This window comes from Coptis chinensis, chromosome 7 (genome assembly GCF_015680905.1).
Source record: "Coptis chinensis isolate HL-2020 chromosome 7, ASM1568090v1, whole genome shotgun sequence".
NCBI classification, from domain to species: domain Eukaryota; kingdom Viridiplantae; phylum Streptophyta; class Magnoliopsida; order Ranunculales; family Ranunculaceae; genus Coptis; species Coptis chinensis.
This window is the reverse complement of record NC_141462.1, coordinates 24973783-24990332: the sequence shown is the minus strand read 5'-3', so window position 1 is coordinate 24990332 and position 16550 is coordinate 24973783. Positions and strand designations below refer to the sequence as shown.

Genomic DNA, 16550 nt, shown 5'->3' with positions numbered 1-16550 from the left:
ATACAGACGAATGCCTTTTGGTCTTTGCAATGCCCTAGGCACCTTCCAACGCTGCATGCTCCACATTTTCAGTGATATGATGGAACGTTATATGGAAGTCTTCATGGATGACTTTTCCATTTATGGAAATTCCTTTGACAAATGCCTATCCAACCTTTCTAAGGTGTTGACATGTTGCGAAGAGAAAAATCTGGTACTTAATTAGGAGAAGTGTCATTTCATAGTTACCAAAGGACTTGTTCTAGGTCATATTGTTTTGAAAGACGGGATAGAGGTTGATAAAGCTAAAATTGTTAAAATTGCTTTGCTACCTTTCCCACGTACAGTTCGTGATATCCGTGCCTTTTTAGGACACGCTGGGTTTTACAGAAGATTTATTCAGGATTTTTCTAAGGTTGCTCGACCCTTAACCAATCTCCTGCTTAAGGATGCGGTATTCGACTTCAATTACAATATAATTGCAAACAAGCTTTTGAAACTTTAAAAACCGCCCTGACTACCGCTCCTATCATTCAACCCCCTGATTGGTCTCAACCATTCGAATTGATGTGTGACGCTAGGGACTTTGCTATTGGCGTCGTACTAGGCCAACGACGTGATGACAAACCCATTGTCATTTACTACGCTAGTAAAACTCTTAATGACGCTCAATGTAATTATACAACAACAGAGAAAGAGTTCCTAGCTATTGTCTATGCTTTGGATAAGTTTCGCCCTTACCTAGTTGGATTATCCACCATCGTATATACTGACCATGCCGCATTTCGGTACTTACTCGCGAAAAAGGACGCGAAACAGCGATTGTTCCGCTGGATTCTTCTCTTGCAAGAATTCACCCTGGAAATCAAAGACAAGAAAGGAACCGAAAAATGTTGTGGTCGACCATTTATTAAGGCTGGTTGGTGACATTGATAGTGATTCTGAAGCCATCTGTGATTCCTTGCCAGATGAATATTTGTACTCCATTTTCTCCGCTCCATGGTACACGGATATCGTTAATTACCTAGTTTCTTCCTCTTGGTCACGTCCCGATCGTAAAAAGTTCTTATCCACTGTAAAATATTATTTCTGGGATGACCCCTACCTCTTTAAGTATTGTTCCGACCAACTCATTCGTCGCTGCATTCCCGACTGGGAGCACACCGACGTATTATCCTTTTGCCATGAACAATCCTGTGGAGGTCATTTCTGTGGAAAGAAAACTGCGGCCAAGGTGTTACAATGTGGTTTTTATTGGCCTACCCTTTTTCGCGATGCACACGAACATTGCATAGCCTGCATTCGTTGTCAACACTTAGGTCGGATTACAAAACGCAGTATGATTCCCCTAAATCCTATCTTGATTGTAGAAATTTTTGATGTTTGGGGCATTGATTTGATGGGACCCTTCCTGATTTCTCAAAGTTTTCTCTACATTCTAGTCGCTATGGACTATGTGTCAAAATAGATTGAGGCACTCGCATGTCGCTCAAATGACCATAAGACTGTCATGAAATTTGTAAAAGAAAACATTTTCTCTCATTTTGGTGTCCCCAAGGCTATCATCAATGATGGGGTACACATTTTTGTAATAAAATTTTTGGGTTTTTAATGAAAAAATATGGAGTTACTCAACTCCATATCACTCACAAACGAGTGGCCAAGTGGAAGTCTCCAACAGAGAGATAAAGTCCATTCTGAAGAAAATTGTCAATCCATCAAGAAAAGACTGGTCTCTCCACTTATCAGATGCCTTGTGGGCATACCGAACAGCATTTAAAACACCTATAGGGATGTCTCCTTACCACATTGTTTTTGGAAAACCTTGTCATCTACCAGTTGAACTTGAGCATCGTGCCCTTTGGGCCATCAAAAGCCTCAATTACAATATCAACGAGACAGGCGAGAAGCAAAAATTGCAATTAAATGAGCTTGAGGAGATTCGGAATGATGCTTATGATCTCTAAATCTTATAAAGCTAATATGAAAAGAGTGCACGACAAGCACATTTTGCGTAAGGATTTTAAAATTGGCCAAAAGATTTTACTGTACAACTCCAGATTACACATTTTTCCTGGTAAATTGAAAACACGATGGTCTGGTCCTTTCATTTTGTCAACTGTGACACATTATGGGGCAATCTCTTTGCTTAATCCACAAGATAACAACGAATTTCAAGTCAATGGACAATGCCTAAAACATTATCCACGAATTACGCTCCCCAGATGTTGAACAGACTCTTCTTCAGGATCCGGTCTACATAGACTAGATGTTTTGTTTGGTGTACTCAATCTTGTTTCTATAGAGGGTACGCCATTTTGGTAGCCGGGCCGTCTTCTATTTTATGATCTCCAAAGTTCTTTGAAGTGTGTGGTTGCAAGCGCCGGAACCTTAGTCCACGAAAACTCTATTTCAGAACTGAGTATAAATGTCTTCTACAACACGAGCAAACGTGCCTGTCGGTAAACGATGGGTGCCTAAAATTTCACTTCCTTCCTTCTCTTCCCTTTTCTATTCTCTGCCTCGTGAACTTCAGCTAATCATTTGGTATAAGTCTCACTCATCACGAATAGGGAATGGTCGTAGTACTTTTGCTCGTAAACGACGCGCACAAAGAAAAGGGTGGTGTATGCATTGCCAAACACCCTTCTGTCAAGGTCTTGACTTCCTATCCGATATTAGCCAGTTTAAGGTATACTTTTGTCTGACACCAGCTGTGCAGGATAATCTTCACCGCCGCACCATTTCTCCCACGGGTTGGGAATCATCTTGAGAATCTGACGTTAAAAGACTCACACACGTCTTGAGAATCTGACATTAAAAGACTCGATTCGTCTTGAGGATCTGACGTTAAAAGACTCACCTTGTAGATATGTATATATTGTTGCCTTTTATAAACCAATTCCTCATGCATTAAGTTGTGCACATAGAGATTCGTGTTCAACCTCGGATGTTACATACTTGGAACACAAATGGGCAATGGATTCCACCAGACCAACCCCTAGAATTGGTTATTTTAAGTTTCCTTTGGGGCAGTTTGAGGATAGTCTTATGTAATAAGGGCAATATTATTAGACCGTAGCGCGCACGGTCCAGGATGGTACCGTCCTGCCCCTAACCCCATAATACATAGAGGTAAAGCCATAGTCTGGCTGGATTGGGTTCGCTTCAAAGCCGACATGATAGTTGCCTATGAATTTAGATGGTGACTCTTCTGGACATCCAGTGTTTTACATGTAATCTCCCTTGTATATAAATAAAACACCCCTCCTTTCTTTTCAAAACTCTTGTGACCTTTGAGAATGACTCATACAATTGGATAGCATTTTTTGTGCCGATCATTTCGATATCTCATTCATCCAATTCATAGTCCAAACGAGTTGTGGGTGAGCGTTTAGATTTTTTAGGCTTAAATCAGGCTTTAGGCTTGATTTGGGTTTGGGAACATTTTTTTGGCCCAACCAAATCTCAAAATGTTGGGCCCTTTAAACCCGACCACACGCGTCACCATCACACACTTCGTCTTCCCAAATTTTCGGATCTTGTGTCCCCTCTCAATTAAGTCTCACACGAGACAGGCCCACGTTATATCCAGGTCTCGCGCAAGACTCCTACAACTCCGACCCCAATTCTCTTCCGTCAGCAAGTCCCATTTCTCCCCCTCATCATAAATCAATAGCCAGCCTCTCCTTAAGACCAATGATGGCCGGAAACAGGCAAACTTGTGTGGAGAAAATTTTTGGAAATTTGTTCGAAAATGGGATGTTTGCTCCATTCTTTGATAATGAAATTTACTCTAGAGAATGGGAGTACTTGTTATATGCTAATGGCGGGCTTTATTCCAAGGATTTGGTGATGAAATTCTACGACAATGGGAGCTTTAATGGCGACCATTTTTGGGTTACCGTCGAGGGTGTGCGCCACGAAGTCACACCTATTTTGATCTCCGGGATCACAGGCATTCCTCTGGTCGACCACGTACTGACTCAGCAGCAATCCGTGTACCCACGGACTTACTACCTAATGCTCGACACGCTAATTGAGGGAAAGTACAACATAGATGGGAAATGTGCGTATCAGTGCTCAGTGTGACGGAACCAGCTGACGGTGACTCAATGGCTGGGACTGAACGTCATTGGCACCTCGAAGCCCTCGGACATCAACAAGACCTTCCTCCACCTTCTCTGGATCCTCCAGGAGTGAAAGGGTAACTTCTGCATAGTTACCTTTCTTTTTGATATTATTACACATGCCACTCTTAGGTCAGCCCATCTTGCCGTTCTTGTAACGCAAGTTATGATTAATTTGGGTTTTCTATCCGCCACTCCGCTACTCCCCATACCACAATATGAGAATATGCTTGTCTTCAAGAAAGGCATACTGACCCCTTGGGAACCCACAGCACCAATGGCTGTTGAGCACGCTAACATAGGCTCATCTCACCCACCCTATTTTGATGAGACTGCTATAAGTAAGATGAGTCACCTTATGGATGCCTTGCATGCTATGAACAGTGGCATGAGAGACATGTACACTTACCAGGTATCGATGAAGCATGCCTTGGGTGAGTTAAGGACGGATATGACCACTCGCCACGGGCGCTGACAGACAGCATGGGCGAATTTCATCAAGAAATGCGAGCTTCCATGAATGCATTTCAGGACCAGATGACTACTCGCCAGAACAAATTCCAACGAATGTTCATGGCAAACCAGCATCAATTTCAGGCTCAGGTGTTGGATACTCTGGGTGATATCCAGGAGCAGTTAGCCTCCACAGGAGCTCATCTTGCACGACGTCGCAGGACTCCTGGTTCTTCTTCTGCATCCCCTGAGGATTCTCCTGCAGCCCCCAAGGATTCTCAGTAGATAGTTTATGTTCACCGTTCTTGTATATTATTTATGTTGGATATTTTATTTACATGTTTGCATTTTATTTTCGAATCTTAGGATGTCTGTTAATTCTTACATTCTCCAAAATTTCTGCCTTATCGAATAGTATATTAGTTATCTCCAATATTATATTATATAGGTAGAAACATATATAATAATATTAGTAATATATATATTTTTAACGTCACAATTAACGGAAATTTTTTATCGTAAACCAACGTTTTGAAAAACGGCCAGAAAACGGTTATGAAATTGCATCCTAAAAACGGTCAGAAAACGGTCATGAAATCGCATCTAAAAACGGTCAGAAAACGGCTCAATTTTCTTCTATAAATAAGTTCAACACATTCTTCACATTTCACTCCTTTCACTTTCTCCCCTCTCCACTTTTTATTCTAAAAAACGGTTTTAGATCACTTCAAGTTTCAAGATTCATGAACGCACTAGAAAAGTTTGAGCAGCAGCAGATTGAATATGCTACTCAAGTCTTCATGCTCGGTTGTTTTATTATAGTAATGTTGTTAATGTGGCACATAATTCTATCTAATATTTAGGTTTGTATTTTATTTCACGTATCATTATGATGTGTTTCCAATCCTCTGTACATTCTTACATCTTATTGTAATAATATATTTACATCTTCCTTTGCCTTCTACTTACGCTATTTCTTTTCAAAAAAAAAAAAAAAAAAAAGGCACTCCTTATAGTCACATGCCCCATTCTTCTCATCCACACTTTGCGGAGTTTGCGCCATATTTAAAAATACACGTGGTCTAACTACCCTGTGACACCTCGATCCGTATTTTCTACATCTTCGGATTGGTGCCTATTTATAACAAGGATAGACACCCTAAATACCAACTTCCCTTTTTCCACTAAAAATTTTCTTTACCCCTCCATCTTTAATGGCCCTCACTCGAATTTTCGTGCCCGAGCAAAATTTTATGGAAAATTTCCAAAACGGTCTTTTTCATCCTTTTTTTGACGTAGAAATTTTACGTCGAGGATGGTACCCTCTTTTACATCATAAACAGGCATTTTTTTTCCAGAGAATTGGTCCTGTTGTTTTATAAACACGGTTATTTCCAAAACGGGCAATTCTTTATCCGTGCAAATGGATCGGAGCGTGAATTGACTATGGAAATTATCTCCAAGGTACTTCAAATTCCCATTACAAACCAAGGGATACATCTTCAGGATTCACCATTCGACAATATCAGACATCTGATGTTTGCAACTATCTTTCACGGTGAATACAACCGGAAAAACCGTGTTGTTTATCAGCGATCCTTGCAAAAGAACCAATTATCTGTGATCCAATGGCTGGCTCATAATGTGCTCGACACGTCTAAGACTTCTGAAATAACAAAGCCCCTCCTCCATCTACTATGGGTCTTGCAGACTAACTACAATGATTTTTGCATTATTAAATTTATTTGGAACGCTATCACACGTGCCAAGAAAAAGGCAGCTCCTTTGCCAACCATTGTGACACTTATCATGATACGTTGGGGTTTTTCTAGTAGTTCTCCTAATACACCTCTCAGAATAGCTAACATTCTTACCATTCACTCAGTTTGCAGGAATGGTTTCTGGAATCCCGACGTTGCAAAAAACCATGTCAGTACAGAAACCGAAGAAGCTTGTTCCGTTGATAACATCTTCACTGAAAATGCATTAAGTAATGTATTTAATCCTATGGAAGGCCTTCGTTTAATTCAACAAGGATTGATGACATTATACAAACGTCAAAACATTATCATCACTAGTCTCCTTGAATTTCATGACCTGCGAACAATACAAGAAGAGGAACAAGCACAATTCTTGCACAGTCACAACCTGTTCTCAGCAAATCACACTCTCATAATGGAGAACCACGCCGAGATTTACCAGACACATAGTGAAATTATGCAACGAGTTGTTGCCAGAATTGACGGCATCGAAGATCTTATAAATGGATCCCTTTCACAAAAGGATCCTCGCCGTTACTTGGGCCCATAACACAATTTACATTTTGCAATTTTATGTTCTTTGTCATTTTTTTTTTAGTTTTTTAAATATAGTGCAATTTCCCTATGGTAATTTTTTTTTCTTAATTATTCTCATCATATTCTAATATTTGTTTATCTTTGTCTAACAGGTAGCATCTTTCTTCACACATCTTCTACAATGGAAGCTCCAAAGATGATTCCAGAACAATCTTTCCATTCGTTGCTGAATTCTCCTGCATATGGACATCTTTTCAGAGACTACATCACTCGAGTCGGTTGGAACTCTCTTATTCTACACCCGGAGCAGACATACTCCCCAGATTTGGCAACTTATTTTTACGATCATATGGAAGATCTACCTGCTGTACAGGGTTTCCCTTTGAACGGATTTGCAATCCGTATTGGTAACACCCGACACACTTTTTACGAGCCAACAGTTGCTATGGCTCTAGACCTTCCTCCCTTTTAGCCAAACATCCCCATCCAATACATGGTAGAAAACAACTTTAACGACTATTCTTGGGAAAAATTTGCCGCCCGTTATGGTGATGGCCTTGCCCAGGTCAGAGAACGTGTCGTAGCTAGCCGATGGCCAGACTTTACTATTCCACTTACCAGTATGACTATGAATGTTGGAACTGCCATGTTATTTATTCTTCTGAACATCATGGGGGATTGGCATTTTGCCACTGCATCAAAGTCACTTTGTAAGGCGTTCCATGCACTAGCCCAAAGAACATACCGCTTCGACATCATTGCGGACCTAGTAATTGAGAACCTAAAGAAGGCTCGGTCTTTTTCGGCAAAGACTATATCACATTGCATCCACAAAGATGCGGGATAGTGAGGACGCACTTCCCATAGTTTCGCGGCCACCTTTCAGATTGGGTAAAAGGTCGACTCTATGTGTCCAACCAACAAGATCATTCGTTCCTTGCGATTTCAGACATGGCGACGCCCTGCAAGGTATCTAAAGAAAGTGTGTTCCTTCCCTAATTATGATAAAATGATAGCTCATCTGAACACTGCAAAGAAGAGGAAGTGGAGCGAAGTCTAGAAAGCTATGATAGATTGGCGTGATGCAAAGGAATGGCATTTCTACAGGGACGAGGCAAGGATGGACTATCCCCCAGTTCAAGGTTGGGGCAATGTGAGTTGATGCATGTACATATTTATTTTATGTTTTGATGTGAGATAAATAAATAACCTAATAGTGTGCCAATCTAACAGTGAGCTTTCACTTCTATGATGTATAATATATAATGTGTTACAATAAATTTCTGTGGAAGATGTCAGCTATATTTTTGCTCAAAGCCTTTCAAGTATACTCTTTCTTCCTCTTAACACTTTGAGGACACAGTGTTCGACTGTTTGGGGGTGGTGAGAACCTTTCACAAAAATTAAGCATGCATAGTTGTATATAGTTTACCTTATGTCTAAATAAACATATTTAGTGACAAATTCTCGTTTCCTTTTATGTGATGAAAAATATTTAGAAATCTCACCCTAGCATCAAAATTAGGACTTGTTCTTAGAAACTTAATTTACTACAGTATGCAATAGTTTTTACATCTTTTCATGAGCATTCATGCACTGACTATCATTAAATGTACACAGCAGTAAGTTTTTGGGACCCACAGTTAGACAACTTAGTTTCCATATCCGATAAGAATCTAACCAAAAGGCCTCAAAATGTGTGATATGTGAGTAATGACACAAAGGAGTAGTATTTTCCAAATAGAGAAATTCACACGTCTACTTACTTGATCACTACCCAAATCCTAGGCGAGAATTTAGGCCTTCTTTGGATCGATATAGCCAAAAATTCACACCTGTAAAAAATTTTACCGCTAGTCGCCCCACTGAACCTTTCATTAACCCTTTCTATTTCACCAAAAGTTCATTACCCATCTAAGTGCAGAAAAATGAAGAGAAAAACCTTGTCCTAAATCAAATTCAGTTACCTATTTCAGAAGAAAAGAAAAATAGAAATATAGAAATATGTTTCCAAAAATCAAAAGAAATATTAAAGTTAGAATTCCCCCAAAAAATCAAATCAAAAGGGAATACAAAAGCTTGAAAAATCCAAGTATGGAAACCCATGTTAGAAGCAGGAAAGAAAATAAGGATTTCTCTAGTATAAATATCTCGAAGACCTTATTCCCTCATACTTATCATTTTTTGAATTTTCTATTCCATTTTCTTCTACACTACCTCCTAAGCCCCATAACACCTAACAAAGACCTCTAACTCAATTAGGAGTAGGATAGTGTGATAACACTACAACAGAAGGGGTCTTTAGCAGCGCACCCTTTTGCAACGCCGAAAAATTGTTGCTACAAGTCACGTATTGCGACGCCTTTTGGGGCTGCAAAAAATTTGGCGTGCTATCAATTTTCTTGTAGAGGGATTTATGTACAGCAACGCCTCTTGCGTTGTAAATGGTTGTAATTATATTTTCTAAAAACAGAAAATACAATTAAAAAACGGTATGTCATTTGCTAAAGCTTAATGGATCATTTGCGATCTTTGTTTTCGTTGTAACAATTTTTAGGAATGTACACGTTAATGCGGGTATAACCTCTGTTGCGATGCAAGTGGCGTTGTTGGTGGGCCTCTTGTGGGCGGGCCTAGTTTAAATTGGCACTCGAACTAAAACTAAAAATTGAAATACCAAAATTAAAAACTCGAAGTCTCGAACTAAAAACCAAAAAATTGAAATACCAAAACTGAAAAACCCGAAAAAACTTTCTTTATTTTCTCTAACCCTTACTTCAACCAGCACTCCCCCAAATTGGCAACGAATCAAAAGTCCAAAACACTCCTCAGTCCTCACATCTATTGACAGTAAGCTAACGATCTCTCTTTCACCCTCTCTCTCCTTTGATTTTGATAACCCAAGCTTTGATTTTTCAGGTTCGTTCTGTTACTCGGGCATAATTGACTTTGGTTCTTTTTGGGTTTATTTTACAGGTTGATTTGAAGTGGAAATTAGTTATGGATAAAAAAAAATTGGAATTTTTAATTTTGTAGGTTGGGTGCTATTTTCATTAGTATTCTTTTGCATTTCGGGAAATGAATTAGAGTTTTGGTTTTGGCGTTGGGCTACTTTTGGTTGTTCTCTTATATTGTTTGCCATCTAATTCTTATGTCTATGTTTTTTTGGGTCATTTGTTGTTGGATTTTGGTTGCATCGACCTTGACAAGTGCTTCAAGTATTCTTCCTGTTCTTTTTTTTTAATTGACAACGATTGCACATTTCGAATTCTATTGCATCCCCAAAAAATTAATATTTTATTTTATAATCTAGAACTTGTGCTTGATAAATATGTAAAGGCATGTGAAAAGTTTCATCCAATTTGATACACTCTAGAAAGGGTCTTTATATTTGCAAAATAATACTCTGAATAGTATTCACATATGTACAACGAATAATTACTTAGATGGTTACCCTCAACTTTTGTTATGCCGCATGGATTTTAGGCTTAGCTTTTTTTTTTCGCTAATAGTTAAACTTTTTTGCTTTTTTTTTTCCCGAATAGATAGACCTTAAAGTCAAATACAATTGCTTGTGAGCTTAAGCTCAAAAACAATGTTGATGTTTACAATCACACTCTTGCGACGATGACACTTGTGCAATTTGCTTCTGCAGTAAGTCCCCTTATTGAATTTTCTATTTTTTTTTCCTGGAGTTCCGAACCTGAGTGAAGAAGTGTTTGGTTGGAAAATGGAGAGGCCTGATTATCTTACTGCCCCTTGACATTGCGATGGATATGTTAGTTGGGACTCGGGTATCAGGTCATAGTGTCTTAATAGGATGCTTAACCCGCAGCTTGATGATCGAGACATGGTCTTTGCATCTTGCGGTTTACAAGTCGATTTAAAGAAATTTACGCTCTTTTTGGTATTTTACGAGGTTTGATTGATGAACAAATTAGGAAGAAAGAATGGATTGATTTTGACCTTTTAGTATCTTTTTGTTTTATTCCAGGAATACTATAAGGGATATGGTGGTTCATGGGGCACCTGCAATTGCTATATCCATGACCCCTTTCCCCGGCTGTGGAAGTGTTTAACATGGAGCCGTTTGTTGGAACATCCGAGAATGCAGCTTCTTTTCTTTTCCATAAATTAGACTATCTTGTCTCCGGTACCTCTTTTTCTTAAGATGTCGTTTCATATCCCAACCATTATATGACTTATGAATTATTATTTGCAGCCGCCTAGCTGGCTGTAAACCTCATCGATGCCGTGATAAAACTTAAAGATGTCATAACAAAGAGTGCCGCTTCTTGTGGGGATTCTAAATCTGTTTTTTCGTAGTAGATTTAACTCTAGATTCTAGTCTTAGAATGATTGGAAAACTGCTATTACATCGATGAGAAACAAAAACGATGTATTATCATTCTTCAGCTTACATAGAATCTGCTTTGAAACCATGGTTGAGGATGATGTTGCTTCAAATAAAGCTATTGGTTCATATGGAGCAAGCTTTATTAAGAATACTCTAAAGGATTCTAAGAACATTTCTATTTTAACTCATTGCAACACCGGCGTGTGCTCGGATTTTGCAATATTGTAGACTTTTCGCGTTATTCTATCAATCTAGTAAGAGCTTATGTAAAATAGGTTACGATACATTCACCCGTACATTGTTTCAATAGTCTTGCAACAGCTAGATATGGTAACGCCCTTAGAGTTATCCATGGACTTCATAATCGATGGGGTCCTTGAAAAGATCAACTAGTCTTGACATTAAGTTTTACACGGGCATGTCATACACCGAGTCTGTGGACAAGACGATTGTCAAATCTCTCCCCCTCTCTCTCTTCTAGTATCCAAACGGGGTCATTTTATTCTATTTTTGCGGGGAACACGGGGCAGAGCAAAAATTCAAGGACATTAGCAATGCCTATGAGGTAAGCAATGGGTTTTTGACTATCATATCCCGTGATCAATGTTTCAGCCATGGAAGATTTGCCTACACTACACCATTTGGGTGATTTTGCAACATTTGAGATTTCTTATTAGTAACAGATACTCATCCGTTAGGTAATTACTCACATATATTATCCGTTAGAAATGTTTATAACCGTTAGTACTCATCTATGCAAATACTGGAATTATTATGTAACGGTTATTGGATATTTTTTAACGCTTTGGAATGTGTTACAAACTAACATATCAAACTAAATCGGTAGAAAAAGAAAATAATCACACCAAAACTTAAGCGGAATTTATTTTTGTTCTCGCGCCCAGCGTTCCAAAACATAGCACATGCCTTAATCCCTAAAAGGAAAAAAGAAAAAGAAAAAAGAAATGAGTGAAGAGAGAAAAAGAGTGGTGTTTATTTCTGCAGACTAGGGTTTTGATTACTCTTGGTAAGTCGTCCTCTCTCACTCATTTGTTCTCCACCTTCTCTTCTCTCATCTTCAACAATCTGTCTTTGGTTGTGATTTTAACTATTAGTTATTTGGTTTTTGATTTCTAAGATGCAATTTGGTATAAATTCGCCTCAAATATCAAACAAGCTTTGCGGACTGAGGGTTCAATTTGCTCAAGGTAACAAATTTATGTATTGATTTATTGCAAGTTTGGGTTTTAGGTCGTGGGTTTGGTTACACTTTGAATTATTGGGTCAAAGATGCATTCTTTATGGATGTATTAGTTGTTTGATTTGATTATTAGTAATAAGCTTGATGATGAAGATGAAAATTAGATCTGTTTGTGTTTTCTTTTTTTGATTTATAGTAAGCATTTAGATTCATAAAGTGATTTCATTGACTGACCGATCTCTGTTTTTAATAGTGATATTAGTCGGTGATGTTTGTTAATACTTGATCTGTTTTTAATAGTGATGTTAGTCGGTGATACTCCACCAATGCAAACTTATGAAAGTCTTTGCATTGCGGGTTCCAACCGAATAAAGGAGGAAGAAGGGGTCTCTTGGAAGTTTATTTCTGTATAAAGGTAGACATGATGGGCTAGTGATCCATTTCAAGAAAGCTTTTGGTGGTGGCGACTTTTCAAAGGTAAACATGGCTCGTCCAATTTTATTAGTATTTGTTAAGTATATAAGCTTTTAATTGCTATATCTGAGATGTATTTGATGAACTTGAGTGTAGGCATCGAAGGGCTGTGGCCGTGTTATTATCTTTTTGTTTCAAAATGGGAATGAGACTCAAAAACTATAATCTAATAAGAAAGCCACTCAAGCTAGCAGGTGACATTCCCTATCTTTTTTTTTTTTTACTTCAGTTATTTGTTTTAGTTTTTATAAGTGGATGTGTTTAAGATTTGGTTTGGCTTCTTAGGTTCACTTTAGTTTTATTTTTTTCGACATACTAAGCTTTTATCACTTCATGAAATTTTGAGAAGAGCCAATGAACTCATGAATCCATACACCAATTCCCAAGGACTTGGATTCAAAGCTAGTATGGTTGGATAAAGGGAAATTCTTTCTTTTAAAAAAAAGGTAGATCAGGTGGGTGCTTTAATACTTACCTTTTGGTAAGGAAAGGAGGCTCTAGAATAGCGAGTAATAAAGGGAAATGGAGAGGAGCAGCTTGGCTAGAGGGAACAGGACAACACCCATTTCCTTTATGCAAAGTTAACATAAAGATTTCAGGTAAGCATTTCCAAAACTAATTTCAAGGTTGTACCCATGTTACTTGTGAAGAGATAAGTGTCTTTATAGCATGAGCAAGGATATCCACTATTAGTATCACACATGATCGACATGGTACTTACATGTGTATATATAGGATGATATAATTCCAGCTACTTTAATATTTCCTTGCTCTAATTGTCTCCTGTACATCACCTTGTTATTGTACACAAGTTTCTCATATAGCTAGTTGTGATTGTTGTTAAGTGTACGTGTTTTGGATGGACTAGAACTTTGTTGAGTTCCCTCATTGCATCTTATCTCTTGGTCCCAGAACATTGGTTGAGGAGGATAAGGAGTTTTTAGAGAAGAAAAAGAAGTTGCAGGAATCTTGATCTGAGCAGGTAGTTTGTTTATTCTTTACTATTTATGACACTGTAACTCATACCTTTAGAAGCACTTTGCTAGATGTATATGATTGCTCTATAAAACTGAAGGTGTTGATCTGGCTACTTTAGAAATACTTGCCTTTGTTTTGGAAAGTAAGTAAAATTGCAGCGTTCACTCTAAATCAACCTCTTGTCGTTCCATTCTCAGGTGTGTTATTATGTCTTTTAGCTTCTACTTTTGTTTGCAGAAAGCAGGAGATTTTCTCGTGTACGTTGGCCTCAATGCGGAAAATGAGATAATTCATACACTTGCATTCCTAGGAGTTCTTATGATCTGGCCACAGGTGTGATACAAGTGACTTCATTTCACTTGTATTCAAAGACAAAACCTTTACCTTCAAAGGAGTCTGCAAGAAGAGCAAAAGCGCTGCCTTGTGAAGGATTACATCCACTTTTTAAGAACCTACTAGAAGGTAGCGAGTTGACAGCTCTTGTCTTCTCTGAGCGATTGAAAGATTTCAGGTGAGTTAGAAATTAGTTTCTTTGGATTTGGAGTCCCAAGATATGTATTGTTGTATTTTTCGAATAGTCAGGGTAATTGTCAGTAAGCTTTTGTTCACGTTATCCAGTTTTGATATTCCTATTGATCTTATGAATGATGTGCACTAGGCCAAAGCAGACAATTTTGGAAGCGGAAGGTGAAGCTGCTAGGTGAAAACATTTGCAAGTAATCTTCTCAACTGTTTCATACTTTTTATCATGAAAAGTGTTTGATGGATTCTGAGTTTCATTCCTCTTCCGAATTCTTGCTTCCTTTTAGCTACTATTTCCAAGCAGTTTTTTTATTTTATGGTGTCAAACTATCAAAGGAACTTAGATAAAGCGACCGAGCCAAGATTTTGGTATTACAGGGTTCATCTAGTCAATGGGTTGACATCATGAAGAGGAAAAGAGTCGTTCATGAAGAAATAATGAATCACGGTGCATCGAAACGATCTAGTGAACAAGCGGAGATAAGGTAAATATATGTTATATCCAAATCATGCTAATTATTTATTTATTTTTCATTATTAATTGCTTTATCATTATCTAATGTTGTCGGTTTACCTAGAAGTTGTCTAAACCTGCGAGAAAAAATATTGACTTCGAACATTAGCATGTTATTTGCATGCAAGTTATAATTTTCTAGTTTTTCATTTAGAAGATTAACATTTGATCTCGTTACTATTTTTCTTTAGGATGCCGGGGAGGAGGATGAAAAAAGTAAACACAGTTTCGAGGAGAAAAGGAAAAAAGGTCTTTTACATCATCCTATCTTTTGTTTAAGTCCAACTGGTTTTAAATTCTTTTCTCAATATTCTCTCCATTTCCGCCTTTCATATTTCATTTGCCAATTATTGAATTATTTCTCGTTTGAATGTTGAGGCTAATGATGTTGAAGTGAAATGTAACATACTTGGGTTACGATTCACTATTATTGTTGTTTTACTTCAATCTTTGGAAGGTCGGGATACAAAAGAAAGGCGAGTAAAGCTTCAAGGACGAGGAATTCTACATAAGCTTCGGTCCCAACAAATCAAGTAGGTTCCAATCCTTTTATTCTACGGTTAGAAACTTCGAGGGTGTAGTTGTGTAGAGTGTAGAATTTGGCAATGAATATCTTCTAAATACTTAAAACAACCAAAGTTGAAGAAGAAAATTTCATAGGTTTAGACGGAAATTAATCAAAATAATAGAGGTTGTATTTTCTTTAGATCTGCCTTTTTAGGGACACTTTAGCTGCAGAGCTTTTATGAATGAAATATTTACATAATCACTCAGTCTCACAATGAATATGACTTGTCCAGCATTACCAGAAGGGAGTGGCCTTCTTATATTCCTACTTGTTTCGCTATATTTTTTTTAAATGTTCGTTTCAAAAAGAAAAAAGGACGGAATTTCCTTTTTTTAAAGGCAGGAGCTACAGTTTCAGCCACAGCCAGAGAGTTTGTAATATCATGTACTCACAAAAACCTCTCTACTAACTAGGTTTAACTATCTGCCGGTATCTGCTACAAAGTGAATCAGGGTGTCCAGTGGGCACTGGGGTGATGGCATGGGCACTGGGTGTGATGGCATGGGCACTGGGGTGAGTTCATCATCATTTATCACTTGAAGAAACAGTCTCCAAATATCAAACGCTACTATCAGTTTTGCATTTCCCACTCATAGGGGAGATTTATATTAATTGCAGGATTTCAGCAACCCCTTTGATCTGTTTGAGTCTTTATTTGAGAACATGGGTGGTATGGGCGTTATGGGTGGAGGAGGACGAGGCACTAGAACAAGAGCAGTGGATGGTGAGGATGAGGTGTACAATCTTGTCTTGAATTTCAAGGAAGCAGTTTTTGGGGTTGAAAAAAAGATTGAGATAACCTTGGAGAGCTGTGGCACTGTAATGGTCCGGTGCCAAACACAGGACCAAGGCATCCAAACGTAGTACTGTGGGGGCAAGGTCAGGTCATCCAATCAGCAAGGACTCCTCTGGGTGTTTTCCAGCAGGTAATGACGTGCCAATCATGCACAGAGGGACGGGTGAATTTTCCACCCCCTGTAATACTTGTAATGTGGTGAAGAGTGAAAGCTGATTGAAGAGCTCGCCGACCTTAACAAGTCTAAGACAGCAAATGCAAGAAGATAGTTATTAAGGTGT

General features: G+C 38.3%; 2 long non-coding RNA genes across 2 annotated transcripts; both read left to right on the top strand.

Moving 5' to 3' along the window:
• Positions 1-9490: 9490 nt before the first annotated feature.
• On the top strand, positions 9491-10957 carry LOC147486769 (uncharacterized). The gene is made up of 3 exons (XR_015202299.1): positions 9491-9778; positions 10409-10513; positions 10854-10957. It is a non-coding gene; the product is annotated as an uncharacterized LOC147486769 (long non-coding RNA).
• Positions 10958-12800: 1843 nt separating this feature from the next.
• LOC147486768 (uncharacterized) lies at positions 12801-14836 on the top strand. The gene is made up of 7 exons (XR_015202757.1): positions 12801-12894; positions 12988-13085; positions 13378-13490; positions 13804-13873; positions 14107-14380; positions 14528-14585; positions 14770-14836. It is a non-coding gene; the product is annotated as an uncharacterized LOC147486768 (long non-coding RNA).
• Positions 14837-16550: the final 1714 nt, after the last annotated feature.